The sequence below is a fragment of the Petromyzon marinus genome, chromosome 21 (assembly GCF_048934315.1).
Source record: "Petromyzon marinus isolate PM22_M1 ecotype Great Lakes invasive population chromosome 21, UKy_Petmar_22M1.pri1.0, whole genome shotgun sequence".
Taxonomy (NCBI): Eukaryota; Metazoa; Chordata; class Hyperoartia; order Petromyzontiformes; family Petromyzontidae; genus Petromyzon; species Petromyzon marinus.
The window spans coordinates 8541275-8558296 of record NC_133687.1 but is presented as its reverse complement, the minus strand read 5'-3'; the positions used below and the strand labels follow the sequence as shown (position 1 = coordinate 8558296).

The window sequence follows — 17022 nt, the reverse complement described above, 5'->3', positions numbered from 1 at the left end:
TTTGTTTCCCTTCCTTTCTCACGTATGCTGATACCATCTAGTGGTGAAGATGTCTACTGCTTGTTTTTCATATTCCAGCCACCGCTCAAAAGCAGCAGATTTGTTGAGATCATCACTCTGCTTCACGCACACGAACAGGAATCGTACAATAAGTCAAATAACCCGTGTAAATGTAAGTACGCATACATTTTTAAACAGTGCAAATTTGTAAATGTACTACGTCTTTTTTATATATTTTTATGGCGATTACTTTGATGTAGCTTGAATTTTAAATAGGTCGCCTTGCGTGCCTGCTGTCCTTGTATGCTATTCGGCAAGACCTTGGCAAAAGCCTTGGGATAATTGCTTATACGGAAGAATGCAAATGTTTATCTTGAGAGAGAGAAAAATGCTTTAATTAAATTAACGCAAAGTTCCATTTTTCTAGTTAGATATGGACTTTGAATCATTGTGGATTCTACGTTCGTACCAAAGTCGTCGCGTTTTTCTTTCAAATGTCACGCGTGCTACAAAGCTCGATGCATCTGTCAAATGAGCGGCGTTGGGTGGGAGAGTGGCTCTGCAATGACTAGACTGGGACCTGCCAAAGAAACGTGGAATTTCCACAACACAAGCAGTACGCCTTTTGGCGTCTTCTGGTCCAACACCAATGGAGACTAGGCTCTAAGAAAAGCTGTCTCGGGTGTGGACCAATCAAATTCAAGGACATTGCATATTATTATCAGAGTTGTCTTCTTTTTTGTTTGCATTTTGACTGCTTGTGTTGTGGTCATTGCAAACATGATGCCTTGAATAAAGGTGTCAGTTTTTGTGCCAGTTAAAAGGGTAAAGACAAAGATCCCCCGTATAGCCTTTACAGACTGTAGGGGGCAATTGCTGTTAGCGAGCACCTATAAAGGCCGGAACGGTACACGAGGGGGTGGGTGGCCAGCGCCACGCCCGACCGCCTTTGTCTCCCCAGTGGCGCTATTTACACACCGCACCAGGTACTCATTTGAGGCTGAGTCGACCTAGGGGAGGCCCACGACCGGTTCAAGATAATCGTCACTGGGTGTTGGCCGTGAGTGGGAATCGAACTCGGCTCGCCGGGTTCATAGCGCAGCGCGCTAACTGCTACACCACCACTCCCCACTACTGGACACACACACAGACAGACCCACACACAATATAAGAAGCACCACAGCGCTGCAACGCCGACTGCGTGACGTCAGCATACACGGCAAGTCCTCCGCTCAACGCGTGGTGTTCACGCAACGCGTTTCAGCTATAACGCAGTTCTCCCATTAGGGAACGTGCAGAGTCACCACCACCCACCAACACACGGAACACATTCCTGCGGAGGGAGCTGGTAGGAACGTTGGGTTGCTCGGTCAATGGCCAGGGCCAAAGGCGGCACCACGTGGTGTATTCCGCAAATATGCCCGACTGTGAAGGCAGGCACAAGCCGGCGTGAGTAGGTAAACGTTGAGTTTTATAAGGGCACCACGGGGTGACCAGCCCCTCCCCACCCAGCCCCACCCCCCACCCAGCCCCACCCTCCCCACCCTCCCCACCCAGCCCCTCCCTCCCCACCCAGCCCCTCCCTCCACACCCAGCCCCTCCCCACCCTCCCACCCCCCACCCAGCCCCACCCCTTCCATTTTTGGATGTACGACGGACGGACGGACACAATAATCCCCTGTGGGCTGGTGTAACCAGGAGGTTCCTACACAGTATAAATATTGGCATTTGTTCTGCTTCCTTTGAACGATATACAAATAAAAGGGCGTTTGCATTTCCGTCATTACTAAAACTTTCGATGTGTGGAATGAAACAATGCGCATTAAATGATGACCACGGCTATCTGAGCCGAGTGGCGAGGTGTTTATGCGCAATGCTTTGAAGGCTTGGCAAAGGCCCCAACGGTAGTTTATTTGAATATCTTTACTGAGAGTGCTTTGAGTGTACAGTGAGGGAAAAGAGCATTTGATCCCCTGCTGATTTTGTACGTTTTCCCACTGACAAAGAAATGATCAGTCTATACTTTTAATGGTAGGTTTATTTGAACAGTGAGAGACAGAATAACAACAAAAAAATCCAGAAAAACGCATGTCAAAAATGTTATAAATTGATTTGCATTTTAATGAGGGAAAAAAGTATTTGACCCCTCTGCAAAACATGACTTAGTACTTGGTGGCAAAACCCTTGTTGGCAATCACAGAGGTCAGACGTTTCTTGTAGTTGGCCACCAGGTCTGCACACATCTCAGGTGGGATTTTGTCCCACTCCTCTTTGCAGATCTTCTCCAAGTCATTAAGGTTTCGAGGCTGACGTTTGGCAACTCGAACCTTTAACATTTTTGACATGCATTTTTCTGGATTTTGTTGTTGTTATTCTGTCTCTCACTGTTCAATAAACCTACCATTAAAATTATAGACTGATAATTTCTTTGTCAGTGGGCAAACGGAGAAAATCAGCAGGGGATCAAATACTTTGTTCCCTCACTGTATCTCTGGGGTGTCGGACCGCGCGAGTTTTGTTAAATGTTGTGCGGATCGCTCGCCGACAACACACCACCGGCACGCTGCAGCAAAATAAGAAATATTTAAAAAAAACTTTTTTTAAACACGCTTTTATGAAATGTACTAGTAATGGCAGAACTCCACGACTCCAGGAAGTGGCCCCGAAGCTTGCCACAACGTAAGAAGACCGTGGGCAATTACAGCCAAACGTCAGTTGACCGTGGACAATTAGGCCCAAGCCGAAACATAACATATAAAAAAGAACGTTTACAAATATTTTTATTTTATTGTTTTATGATAGAATATGGTATTGTCATCAGTATGACATAAGTATACCAAGTTTGCAGTCGATGCCACATTGGGAAGTGGGTTTAAATTTAGTTACAGGATTTGTGAGTTAAATGAAAGCGTGTAATAATAATAAAAAAAACACCTCGGTGCGCATCGTTCACGCCACAATTTCATTCATTCGTCGTCCTCGCTTGCCTCCTGAGCTGAAACGCATCGCTGTAAAAACATCGCACGCACGCTGGCGGTCAAAGTGCCATCTCTGTCAGGGAAATTGGGGTTGAAACTGCGATTTAAAAGCCACGTGGCGAAGCAACAATACATCCATAGTAATATAAACGTATTGTTAAATCCGCCGCCACCCGATACAGCCAATTAGTAAGGTTTGTCACGTGAACAAAACGCGCCAATTCGTTACTGGTTCAGCACACACCCGGTGCGTTGCAGAGTAAACCCACCACAACATTGACAATTCGAGTGCCGCGACGTTTCGCCAGTAATTACAACAACAACCAGAATCATCAGGCGACAGTCAGAGTTGTGGAGAAATCCTCCTCCTGGTTCGTTCTTAAATAGACGTGGGGGGGGGGAGGGGTAAATGTGACGTCGTCACTTGTGAGCCAATCAGGTACGAAGGCCAGAGGTGGGGGGGGGGGGTTAATGTATGTCTATGAATTACAAAAACACTTTTTTCACGCGACAATTGCACCTACTCGTCACCGCTCGCATACGCACCATCTCAAGCACGCACGCGGGCGATCAAAGTGCCCTCTCTGTCAGGGAAATCGAGTTTGAAACAGCGATGGGGGGTGGGGGTGGGGAAGGCACATATACATGAAACGAAATCGAGCAGCTCTGGCAGGGCGCGACCATTCCCCCGTGGGACTCAAGGTTGCCCGATCACTAAGTGCGAGCACGTAAGCAGGTTTGTATTTTGGGGTTCAGTCGTTTATTCGAATGCATTGCTTTGTCCAGCGATAATAATAATAATATATCGGTGCGATTAAAAAATGCATCCCTTGTAACACGAAGGCGAAAATGTCACATTGTGTCGTTGTCAACGTTGTTTATGTTTCATTCACTGCACGCGCAATGCCGAAGCACGTTGTAGATTAGACAGTGTCTATACTCTTTCGTTTATGCTGGAGTCTAACGTCTATTACATGACAAAGACAGTATACTTTCATTTTATCTAGCATCGTTCGTGCTCATAGCATACCAAAGCGCTGGGCTATTAATTATATATGAGGACCACATTTCATTTTAGAGCCACTAAATGAGCCACGCAAATGAAAACCCCAACTACTCTTACCAATTTTTTTTTTAAAGAAATAGCACCCAAACAAAAAGCGCAAACAAACAACAAAAAGAAGCTATCACAACAAATAAACACAAATATGCCCCGTGCATATGCTCGGCTGTACATTGAGTTTCTCCAGCACGTATAACCTTGGCTTCCAGAAGGCCGGCCACGCTCCACAGGGCCCCTTCCCAATCTCGCCTGAACTTCGCGTGCCCGAATTTGTGGTGAAATCGGTAATTTCCTCACGTGACGTGCGTACTCGTGTTGTACACTGAACTTATTCCGCTCCGCACGTAGCCAACGGTGTTAACTGGAGGTGCCGTTAGGCATCGGCTGGCACCCGGTTCACTGCGGTGTCGTGAATACCCGCGATGCACTGCGCGCCCGTCATCACAACGTGACATACGTCCGATGGAAACATTTGTGCCGCGATGCGACGTTGCGGACAACTCCGGCCAGCGGGCCAGCGGGTATCGGAACACCGCCGCAGGTGTTGCGTCAACAATATTGAGGACGCCTTCCGTTCTTCCTCTTTCACTTTCCCCGCCCCCCCACCCCCCCTGCCCCACAGAGGGGTAACGGCCACAGCAGACCGAACGGAGTTTCATCGTGGCACGCACACATCGCAATGTTTTGGCGCTGATTACATTCGCAATGAGAAATGAAGCAATTTGTACGGCCGTGCATTTTGGTGATTGGGGGGGGGGGGGTGGTGGTGGGGTTGGTCGATTTTGTAATTGCAGTTAAACAATGCAGATATATCTTCTTCTTTGGTTCTTTCGGTAAAGTCACGTAGAATGAGAATAAAATAATAAATTGATAAAATAAAATAACACAATAATATTCTCACGACGTTTCGGCCACAACACAAGCGGCCTTCATCAGGTGAAGGAACGAGACTGTCTGGTAGGACAGCGCTGGAGCTTTAAATCGAAATTCAGATATATCTTATTCCGTTCCATTGACTCCCATGAAATGTGCAGGGATGTTTTCTTCTTCCATAGAGTAACTGTTTCAACTATTTCCTATTTTACCAGGTAAGAGCCACTCGGCGATATAGCTCTATTTCAGAAGCGATCTGGCCACAAGTGATAGCTGAGCAAAGTGGCTTATTGTCGCGTGGAAAATTGTATCTGCCAAATCCTCTAAAAGCACTATTCTAAATATGGAGGGGAAAAAACCCGGTGGAAATGGAGAAAAATCCACGCGACCACGGGGAGAACACGCAAACTCCAAATATACAGCAGCAGGCGTCAGGGTCGGGACCGAACCCACGACCTCCTGTACACCAGGCGATGGAGTTGACATCTCGCCTGGTCACACGTAAAGTTCAATTTCCGGACATAATCATTAATGCCATTTAAGAGAACGAACTTTCCCGAAGCCCTCTCGTGGCCAGCAGACCTCGACATTGGCATTTAAATTCTGAACATATTGCCATGCGCAAGAAAAGAATCGTAATAAATTGGAAAAAAAAGAATTTGGGGGGGATGAGTAAAGCTGCAGCAGTTATCAACCGGCTTTGTTATTTTCTGCACAATAGCTCATTCAGAAATGCATAGCTTCCCGAAGGATTTCTGCGAGTTCTTGTATTATTAATGAGTGTATTAGATGCGCTGAAATTGCTGTATCATTATTTTTAGTCCGTATGCATATATGTATAATCATTAAATGCGACTGTATCCGTGCGACTGATGCCATTACTGCACATTTTTTTGGTTTATGTCAATAAAAGAAGCTTTACAGTGGAAGAAGCTAAAATTATCATGAATTGTAATTTCGAATGATATGTTTGCAAGACTACGTGTTCCACATTTATTATTCCCATTATTTGGTGTTGTTTTTTTTATTGTCCCCCCCCAGTTGGTAACAGCGGTTTCAACGACAGCTGAGGAGTAGATTTGCCTCCCTCACTGACAAGTCCATCTCTCCACCAGGTAAGAGTCTGACTGCAGGGCAAATATACGTGTGTATGTACGTCGAATTTATTTCGCGCTGTGAGTAGGCAACCGTGCTAATCGGAGGTGCGGTGGGGAGGGGGAGGGGGGACAACAAAATAAACACAAAAGGGAGTTCACGAGAAATTCGTTTGCAATCTACACCGACGGTGGATGAACTTTAAGCACAAACAAGCGAAGCCAAAATTAAAATCCTTGCCTCGCATTTTAATGAAACAGATTATTTGGCGATGCTGCTGCTGGTGCGTTGGCAGTGATGCATAAGCACAGTTAACAAAGCAGCTCAACACAATCATCAACTATATTCTCGGTTCTTTCGGTAAAGACACGTAGATTTAAAAAAAACCAATAATAATAAAATAAAAATACAAATAATACAAATCGAAATAATAAATTGAAAATAATAAAGGCGAAAAATCACGATAAAAATTGTAAAATAAAGTTACAAGTAAAAAGAAAATAATAAAAGCAAAAGATCCTAGACGTTTCGATCGCAACACAAGCAGTCTTCATCAGGCGGAGAGAAAAAATAATCAACTAGCTCGTGGCTTTAATTTTTTCGTGAAAAATAATAGGCAACGTTTCTGGCAACGGGTCTTCTTCAAAGCACATAGATAAAGAAGAGCCATTGCCCAAACCGTCACCTGTTATATAGTTTGTAAGCCCACGGTGTCATGGACAAACGTGTTGTGATGTTTTTTTGTTGTTGTACATCACGTAATAATTCTGAAAGATATTTGGCAGGCAAATATAGTTCGCCGTATCGTTTTTTTGGCATTTTTAATTCGTAATTATAATATTTGTTTTGTGTGTGTTAGTGTGATGTCCTTCCCCGCACCTCCGATCAGCACGGTCGGCAACGTGCGGTGCGAAAGAAGTTCAACGGACGTACACACGTACATCTAGTTTCTCATTGTTTTCGTGTGCTTTGTGCCTTGGCTTTGTGGGGGAATCACTCAACACCACGAGAATGCGTTGGGAGAAAACAACGACAAAAGCGATGTGCCCAACGTTTCCCAACTTGCCAGAGATTGGTGTGGGTATGGCAGAGGCGTTAGAGCAAAAGCAACGACAAAGATGCCGCTATGCACAATTACTGCTAATTGACACGTCATTTTATTTTTTTGTTATATTCAAAAGCTTCAGTGCAACTTTCATGTTAAAGTCACACCTGTTTTTTTTTTTAAACTTGATCATAATTTAACATGTTTCCCGTGTGCATTCCTACTCAACTACCCACCCACACACACACACAAATGTGGGATTTAGCCACTTATTTAAAAAAAAACCGTATGATTAAAAGAGTAACCCTGGAAAATCCCAGGAATTTGAGCCAGGCAAGGTTGAAACGGAGAGAGGGAAAACACGTGGATTAGAGATCGTACGCCGGTGTGCGTCACGACATCGTCCAAACCTCGCGAGAAACCAAAGTGTGGCTGGGGCAGGAGGGGGTTGATGGACGATCGTCAAGAATTATAATAATGATGGTGTGGCAGCCAAGGCATTTAACGATATCTGAGAGGGCATCTGCCGAGGAGATGGAGCGATGAAAATAAGTTCACGTGCAGCCGGTGCTGAAAAATAGATTGTTCCATCGCAGGATCGTGACCGGTTGGCTGTGGCTTGGAGAGGCCTTCATCCAGCAATGGATTGATCATGGCCCATGATGATGATAATGATTATAAGAATAAATGATGGCTCGTCGTTGCCAATATAAAGGGTGTTTCAAAGAGATGGACCCAATTTCAAAGCAGTATATTTCACGATGAAACATGTTACAATTACACAAAAAGTTACAAACGGTATAATGAGCTATCAAATTTTATTAACCATTTTAAAAAAATGCTCTATGTGACCTCCACCTGCTGTACGGACAACATCCAGAGGATAGTTGAATTCGTCCCAAACGCCTCTCTTCTCATGTTTTCCTCTGAGGTGCGTGGTCGCCCTGTGCTCTTCCCCTTACATAAACTGCAGCCTGTTTCCTCAAATTGCAGCTACCAACGACGAATGCTCTTTGACATTGGCGGATCGATGCTAAAACGCCGTTGAAACGCACGCTGCACCGCAATTACGGATTCAGTGTTGCTGCACTGCAGAAGGCAAAACGCCCCTTGTGTTGCGGGGTTCACCGTCTTGCCAATGACTGAGGCTAGGGGCTGTTTGTGCGCTGGGAGAGGCATCTAGCGGTAATCATTTGAAACTCTATGCCCCGCCCTCTCTATGCCCCGCCCTTTCATGGGCGGTTCGTGGTTGCAGAGATAGAGCGATTTCAAGTCGGGTCCATCTTTTAAAAAAACAAACCTGTAGTACTTAGCTGCAATACAACAACAACAACAAAACCGAGATCGGTTTTGATTTTCAGATGATACGCATATTGGCTGTGTGCTCTGGGCCATGCCACAAGTTGAACGCTTCAATCAAGGGGAACAGGACGGTGATGTTTGTGGTGACATCACAAGAGCCATCGTTTCTCGAGTCACATCACAGAGGTGTGATTGCTAGGGGTGGAATGATGCATGAAGTCGTTCATGTTCATATTGTGTTAGATCATATACGTTGCATTGATTCCGCATCGTATGCATGTTGAACCTCTTTCGCACCATACGTAGCCAACCACGCTAAGGACAACAAACTGAACCCCAAAAAAAGCAGTTTTAAAGAAATTATTTTCAAATCTAGGTGATGATTTAAAAGTGCATATCTCCCGTGGCTTCGTATCGGAAGGAAGAACGTTCCAGACGTTCGCAGAAGCGTATGTGACTCTTCCTATGCCACTAGGAGCTACCGTTTAGCCGGGCGGTGGTGGCGATGCACGCCTGTAATACAGCACTACCATGGAGGCGAGAATCGGTGGATTATACATAAATGTTGCAAAACCCCATTTCCGTGGGCATTGGGGTGCCATACTCTGCCTTGCCAGGAGAAGGCGCTACAGCAAATGACGGACTTAGCTAGTATGTTCCTTCTTCATAATAAAGGTTTTTTTGTTGCGTTAGATCACGTAAGTATAAATGCGTCGTAACCGTCCACCACCCGACACAGCCAATTAGTAAGGGATTTGTCACGTAAACAAAACGCCAATTAGTTTACTACTTCAGCACACCGGTGTGTTGGAGAGTAAATCCACAACATTTACAATTTGAGCACTACGACCTTTCGCTCGTAAATAGTCTATTCTGGCAAATCGCCCGATGACGCTCGATGTAGTAAAGATCAGAATACCAGCGTGTGGAGGCGAAAACGTTTTTTATTTTTATCATCTCAAACTACAACCATTTTGGGCTAACCTTTTGAAGATGAGGAGAGGAAAAACGTTGCAGATGTACCCGACTGTAGCCAGAGAGAGAGAGGGAGGGAGGCCATTCAGCACACTCTGTGGCGCAGTCTTAGAAGCGATGCAAACACTTGCGCATGGCCACGCAACGGGAGGGGGGGGGTGGTAGAGTCAAGGATGTATAATTCATGGGGAAAGAGAAGAGAGAAGAGAAAGATTGGGAGATAAAAGGATGACAAAGGAAGGGGGAAAATGGCAGGAAAGGGTAAGGAGAGATGAGTATGGGGGAGGAAGGAGGCTACCCGGGGGTCTTGGCGCTCCCGCACGGAGCGGAGTCTGTTTTCACAGCGGGCGGTGGGGGGAGAGGGAAGGAGTTTCAGAGTGGGTGTGGCCACACAGAAGTCACGTGCTTTACGTGATGCTTGGTGATAAATGAGTGGCGATGAATAGAGTAGCCACGTCTGATCTTGTTTGAGGACGAAAGTGACCCCAAGCTTCTCTTCCCGCATAGTCGATATTTAATGACAATAAAAAAACGCAGCCTGCCAGAACATACTTTATTTGGCGAATGTGTTAAGGTTTTATTTTTTTTATTTTCACGAAACAATGATAAATCCGTTTCCACGTTTGTACGTGACCCACAGGGAAAACGTTCGGCATTGTCACGTCTTGCCACCTTAAATATAAACTAGTCCATACGTGAGAAAAGCCAACAAACCTTGAAGGGAGAAATTGCATGAGGGTGCTCAGGTGGTGGAATTACCTCTGGGTCCACCCAACCCTGAAAGAAGAGAGTCAATTTAATGCATACGCTTTCGCGACCAATATTATTCATGATCCATAATAGAGGTTTTTGGCTTGCATCGCGTTAATATAAATGTGTCGTTAAACCCGCCACCAACCCGACACAGCAAATTAGTAAGGGTTGTCATGTAAACAAAACATGCAAATTCGTAACGAGTTCAGCACACCGGTGTGTTGGAGAGTACACCCACAGCATTTACCATTAATCGCGAAAGCCTACGTGTGAAACTGTTAATGATAACGTTTTAAGTTAGGTTTGATCACGTACATGTGAATGTGTTGCTAACCCACCTCCACCCGACACGGCTAATTGGTAAGGTTTGTCACGTGAACAAAATGTGCCAATTAGTTACGACTTGTACATCCGATTAGCACGGTTGGCTGCGTCGGGTGCAAAAGAAGTTCAACGTACATACGTGCCTACCCGTGGTTGGCCAGCCCCTGGAGGTGTACGCGTGACATCTCCATCGGGGTACGGGAGACAATTCACGTTTGATCGGTGGTCGCATGGGTTTACTCAGCAGTGCTGCTCGGCACGCGTGCGCTGGCAATTCCCAAGCTATGGCCTCATCTGTTGCGTGGAATCCGGGTGAACCCGTGAGTTCGGATGCCTGGGTCTTCCTCGTCTTTTCCCACTCTCGCCTTCCATTTTATTTTTTTCGATTATTGTCCGCACATTCAAACGAATATAAACGCTCATCCGTTGCTCCTTTAGATCTCTCTTTATCCACACAAGGCTTCCAAAGAGAATGTGTCTTTTGTTAGTCAACCAACATTATTTTTCTCAGAGCTGGCATCATCATCATCATCATCCATGGGCAGATAGCCCCGTAGGTATTACTCTTTGGTTCTTTCGGTAAAGTTACGTAGAAAGAAAAAAAGAATTAATTAATATGCTATTATTAAAAAAAAAATCATAATATGATATAAAATTTGGATTTAAAGATTTCGTGACTGCAGGGATTCATATTCTTGGTTCTTTCGGTAAAGTCGCGTAGAAGGGAAACAATAAAATAATATTTTTTTATTATTTTATTGTTTCCCTTCTACGTGACTTTACCGAAAGAACCAAGAATATAATATGCTATTATTTCATTTATTTTTTTCTTTCTACGTGACTTTACCGAAAGAACCATAGAGTAATTCCTGCAGTCACGAAAGCTCCAAATCAAGCGCCGTAGGTGTCCACTGCACCTTTCGTAATTTGTTTTCACTTTCCTTTGTCTTGTGTTAATATGCTCAAGTATTGCAACATCTTTCTAACACTAATCTCGTATGTCTTCGTCGTCAAGCTCCGTTAGGTCTTCCTCTCTTTCCGGTCCCGTCCATTCTTTCGAACAGCACACTTTAATCTTCATGTTATCGTGCATCCTACACGTGTGTCCAAAGAGTGTCAGTTTCCTTCTCATCACTGCATACATCATCAGGTCGTCGTCTTCTTCTTCTTCTTCTGCCTCTTCCTCTTCTTCTTCTTCTATGTGCAACATTTTTCTTACTTTCACGTTGGCGTAAGCCAAATAAACCAAACAAACATGATTAAATGTTTGTTGTGCAGTCATTGGTGACTGGATACATCGATTTGCCACTATTTGAGAACCCCGTTTTAATCGAGGGTGTGTGCCTGGAATTGAACCCAGGTTTCCAGTGGTGTGCCGGCTCAGTGTTCTGACCCCCAGAGTCACCAAACCCGACCACCTCGTGCTAAATAATACAATTCCCACTTTGAAATATAATTTACAATCATTACCGGGACCGAGTCTTACGTCTTTAATTCCACATCCTCACATTATTGCAGAGTATTTTGATTTAAAGCTTTCGTGACTGCTGGGATTCATATATATTGCAGAGTAGTTGAATGCATCTTTTTTCATCAGCCAACCGAAAGGTTTGGTAATTTTTTGCGAAATCACATTTAACCCGTTATGACCACACTATCTTTCATAAACCAAATTGAGACTAAACGTCATTTAAAAAATGGAAACATTAACGTTCGTGATCCCTGTATTTTAAAATATCTACCTTTCCTCCCGTGCATCAGCCTCGTGTGGCGTTCTATTAATTATTTTTTTCTGATTTTTTTTAACTAAATCTTCATTCGTTACTCTTGATTATTTTAATTGGATTTGGCTGTCAGAAAAAAAAAACACCTGACTCTAATATATCTTCATCCAAGAGGCGTGTGTAGAGTACTCTCTAATCATTACAGAATTATGATCTTGTGTCACGAAAATGCCAAGAAGCTTTGATAAGTCTACTCACTGGAAATTCCCATCATCGTGACTGCCTAGGATTTCGTCTGTGGGCATTCTGGGAAATAATGTGAGAGACGATTATACGCGGTTGCTTCTCTCTTAGATCCACTTAATACATTTCGTCATCCTCAGAGGTCAATATTCCAAGGTCAATGAAAATTAATATGTTGAAGATCTTTCCGATGTCGACCGGTCAGGAGGGTTAACGTGTCACGGATGCCATCCGTTCTGATTCCAAGCGTAACATTTCTAGAAATCCTAAAAATAGACACTAACCCCTATGACGCGGCAGTGAGGTACAAAGCATCGGGCGTATCGCTGACGACCGGGACAAAGTGGTGGAACGTGCAGACTCCACCCAGCTACCACCCTGGATGCTACCGTGGAATGGCTTACAGCAGCGGTGGCCGACCTGTGACTTCACCACAAAGACCAAGAGCCAAAAAAGTGCCCATGACGTGACCACAAAGAGCCGAGTGTGCATATATAATAAGTGTGTGTGTGTTGACAGTTTTTGGCACTGGCACGGGAGACATTCGTCAATCGTTGCTACTACAGGGACTCCTCTACTTACGAACGAGTTCGGTTCCAGATGTCTTCATCATTAGACCTCCTTTGCCAGTACCAAAATATAATTATAGTGTTTTTCCCCCCCCCCATTTTTTTTCTGTCAACAAAACTGAAACCTTTTTACAAAGATTCATGTCTGCATTAACCACAATACTTGCAGTCAAAATGCAAAAAAAACCACACTCTGATAATATATGCATTGTCCTTGAAACTGATTGGTCCACACCAGAGACAGCTTTCTTTAGTACCTCGTCTCATTTGGTGCTCGACCAGATGACGCCAAAAGGCGTACAGCTCAAAGATAATGCACTATTAAAGTAATATAAAGTAATATATTTTGGTCTTGGCAAAGGAGGTCTAATGATGTAGATGCTTACCCTGAGCTCTAATTACTTTGATAGTGCATTGTGTGAAAACCAACGGCACCTGATGATGACTGCTTGTGTTGCAGTCGAAACGTCGTGATAATTTTATTGTTTTTTTAAATATTATATTATTTTATTGTTTCCCTTCAACGTGACTTTACCGAAAGAACCAAGAATATGAATCGCTGCAGTCACGAAAGCTTTAAATCAAAATTTTATTGGAAACTCGTCTGTTTGTGGGCCCCTCTTACATTTGTTTTACTATAGTATAGACTATTTTTTTTTATCAGGTAAGGCCCACTGAGCTATATAGCTCTTTTTCAGCAGCGACCTGGCCACAAATGATAGAGCAACAAAACTAGCGGTACCCAAAGACAATTCCACACGACCACGGGGAGAGAGATGCAAACTCCAAATATACGGCGGGCGTCGGGATGAAACCCACGCCCTCCTGTACACCAGGCGAGGTAGTTAACATCTCCCCACTATGGTCCGATGATGAAAATCCCGACCATTACACACAAACGCCATAACTAGGTGTTTTATCAAAATAATATTGTAGAAATTCAGAATACAACTACAGTATTCGTATATAGGCATCTGGAGGCAACGTTCATAATAAACACATTAATCCCGGTACGTCGCAATGTAGATCCAACCACGGCACTGTAGCTACTGCCATCATGGTGCTAAACAATATATTTGTGCTCGTGAGCGATAAAATATACAGTTATCCTCAAATGTGTTCATTGACTTTACAAAAAAAGCAGTTGACCGTGAAATTGTGTAATCTAGATAATTAGCCTGTGGATTCAACAACAACAAAAAAACTGTTTCGAAATGTGTGCCAGATAGCGCACAGTGTGCTACATTTGGCGGCTTGTCATTGGATTCCATTGTTCTTTGTAAAGGCGCAATTAAACGTAAAAAATATTGATACAATACTCTTTAATTATAGTTCAACAACGTTAGTGTAAAGTTACTTCATTCCAGCATACAACGCCCCCCTCTTTAATTCATCTCTAGTGTGCAGTCGTGCGATCGGCCTGACGTCACGAGACGAAGAAGCCTTTCGGATCTCTTGTTGGGCAGAGGGGTGCCACCCTTCGTGTCGAAAGAACGACCCACGGACAGTCCCGGATTATCGTAGTGGCAATAGTAGCTACTACACGTGTAGTAGCTACGGGCCCCGCGCTTTCAAGGGCCCCGCGCTATAAATGCTTTCAAGATATCAATTCCGGTTCAGCGATTCTGCACTTGCTCTATTGCTATAGTACTACACCGCCTTCAACTTTTTACGAACGACTGGGTGTTTAAGGTTAGCGATTCGTCGTATTATCTGGCTATATAGCACATGTAAAAAAATACAATTACTTTACTATGCAAGTAAAAAAAATTGTGTTTTAATATTTGCGTGTTTTTTTATTTATTTAGGGCCCTTTTATAACATGTGCTACAGGCCCAGCACTAGCTTAATCCGGCACTGCCCACGGAAGCGGATATCAGGGAGCTAGCCCCGAGATAAACGTCGCACACAGTCGAGGACAGCACTTGCCACCCTCTCTGCATACGACAGTGAGGAGGTTCCTCCCATGACTGTCAAGCCGATATTTTAATTCGTGGAGCTGGAATATTGCAAAAAGGTAGAAGGCATGATTTTATATTCATCTGCAAATATCGTTCAACGGGTTCAGATATCATTTTTTTAGAAATGGACATCAGTAAATCCATCACAAACGCATATCTCCAAAGTTATTACTGAATGCAAACACAACTACATTCTCAAAAAAATTACCCTGAAATGTCAAGAAACACAAACTTGGTTCAATTCAATGAAATATAAAGAGTGGATTTTATTTTTCAAACGTTGCTTCCTATTTAAATGCATTGTTTAGTCAGGGCTGTGCATTTCCAGTGTATTACAAATGTATTTTCAGCATCGCATTGCGAGTTGAAGAATTAATTGCGAAAGTCTCGTGTGTCAAGGGATGAGTGGGATTGTTAACTGGGGTGTCTCCCAACGAAATAATTCAAGTGACCCATTTAATCTTCACGTAGTTGGTGTGGCACCTTTTGCATATAGTCTGCCATGAGATTGTCATATGGCAACCAGGGCCGGATTAATGTTGTGTAGGCCCCTGGCCTGCAGGTACTGTTTAGGCCCCCAGTAATATTTTCAAAAGGGAATCAAAGTTAAAGGCAATTTAAATTTATTTTTTACAAGGCTAACAACAAATAAAATGCAGCATTCACAAACTCAGTAACTTTTCACTTCATCTCTGGAGGCCCCTCCAGCTGGCAGAGGCCCCCTGTGCTGCAGCCCCTAAAGCCCCTTGCCTTAAACCGGCTCTGATGGCAACGGAATGAAATATTTTTTAATTCTCAGAGCTTAAATTTCGCCAAAATTGAGCGCGAATCCAAATGTAATGGTGATTTGTGTGTGTGTGTAGTCGTTGGTGACGAGGCTAATACTATACACTCACAATAATTGGAAGTCCAGTTTTATATTGCGTGGCTCAAACCCAGATTTAAACCCAGGATCTCAGTGGTGCCTATTCCGTGCTATAACACTCTGAGTCACCAAATCAATTATTTTGTTCAGATTACAATTGAATGCCTCAGAGAGTACGTGCTGGGCTGGCATGAGTCAGCTCATACAACGGATAAAAATAAAATAATATAAATTATTGCTTTCGAATTCAATGCGTGTATCATGCGCTAGATATTAATTTATGAATCAATGCATAATTCCACCATTATTATTTTGAATATCTGAGTATTTTGGCTTGGTTATAATTCAGAATTTAGCAAATATATTCAAAACTAAAAACAAAAGATACAGTACATTTGATTTACTCTACAGAAATAAGTCATTATTTGTAGTGACTCCTGATAAATGGCTTGTCACTGGAACCTTTGCGCATATAATTGAGAAAACTTACATGTATAAATCTGCTCCAATAACAAGTTTCAGCAAACGCGATTCTGTCTTTCATTATATATTCCATCAAGGTCCTTAAAATCTTCTGATCTCCAACTGCTCAGCACTCTCAGGTCTAGGTTGCGTTCTTTTGGTGATCAGATTTTTGTTAGCGTGGCACCCAGGCTATGGAACGCCTTGCCACTAGCAATCAGGCAATCGGAGTCGATAGATATGTTCAAGTCTGCTTCGAAAACCCATCTCTTTAAAGCGACCTTTCCTCTTTAGTTTGGTTGGTTGTTTGTTTCCTAGGATAGAATGCCATTATAAATTAGAATAATTATTATTACGTTTAGTGTTCAAACAAGTCGAGCCAATATCAGCATCCTTTAAGATCAACAACCTTCGCGTTTACACTGCACGTAAATGTATTTTGTTTGTTTGGGATTAGAAAAAAATAATCGAAGATTAACAATCGTTTTTGTATTGTATCAGATCTCGCGTACGTAAACTAATGTGTCGTACACCCCCTCCACCTGACACGGCCGTTTAAGCCGTCACGTGATATGGCCAACGGATTACCACTTCCGCAGCACCGCCGAAAATGTTGTTGGCGAGCAATTTCACGACATTTTGAATGGGTATGACGTTTCACCGACAGTTACAAGTAGCATCGTCAGGCAGTAGCCAGAATTCTAGTGCCAGCTCTGGTGTTTTTTAACATTTTTTTTTTATTTTTCTACACTGACATTGTATCGCTTATTCGTATAATAGTAATTCGTAC

The 17022-nt window shown here is 43.4% G+C and overlaps 1 long non-coding RNA gene across 1 annotated transcript in view; it reads left to right on the top strand.

Moving 5' to 3' along the window:
- The window catches only part of LOC116944474 (uncharacterized), a 119124-nt gene that overhangs the window by 91168 nt on the left and 10934 nt on the right, over nt 1-17022 (top strand). The window contains exon 2 of the long non-coding RNA XR_004403106.2: nt 5956-6029. This is a non-coding gene — a long non-coding RNA (uncharacterized LOC116944474). The remainder of the gene's footprint in view (nt 1-5955; nt 6030-17022) is intronic.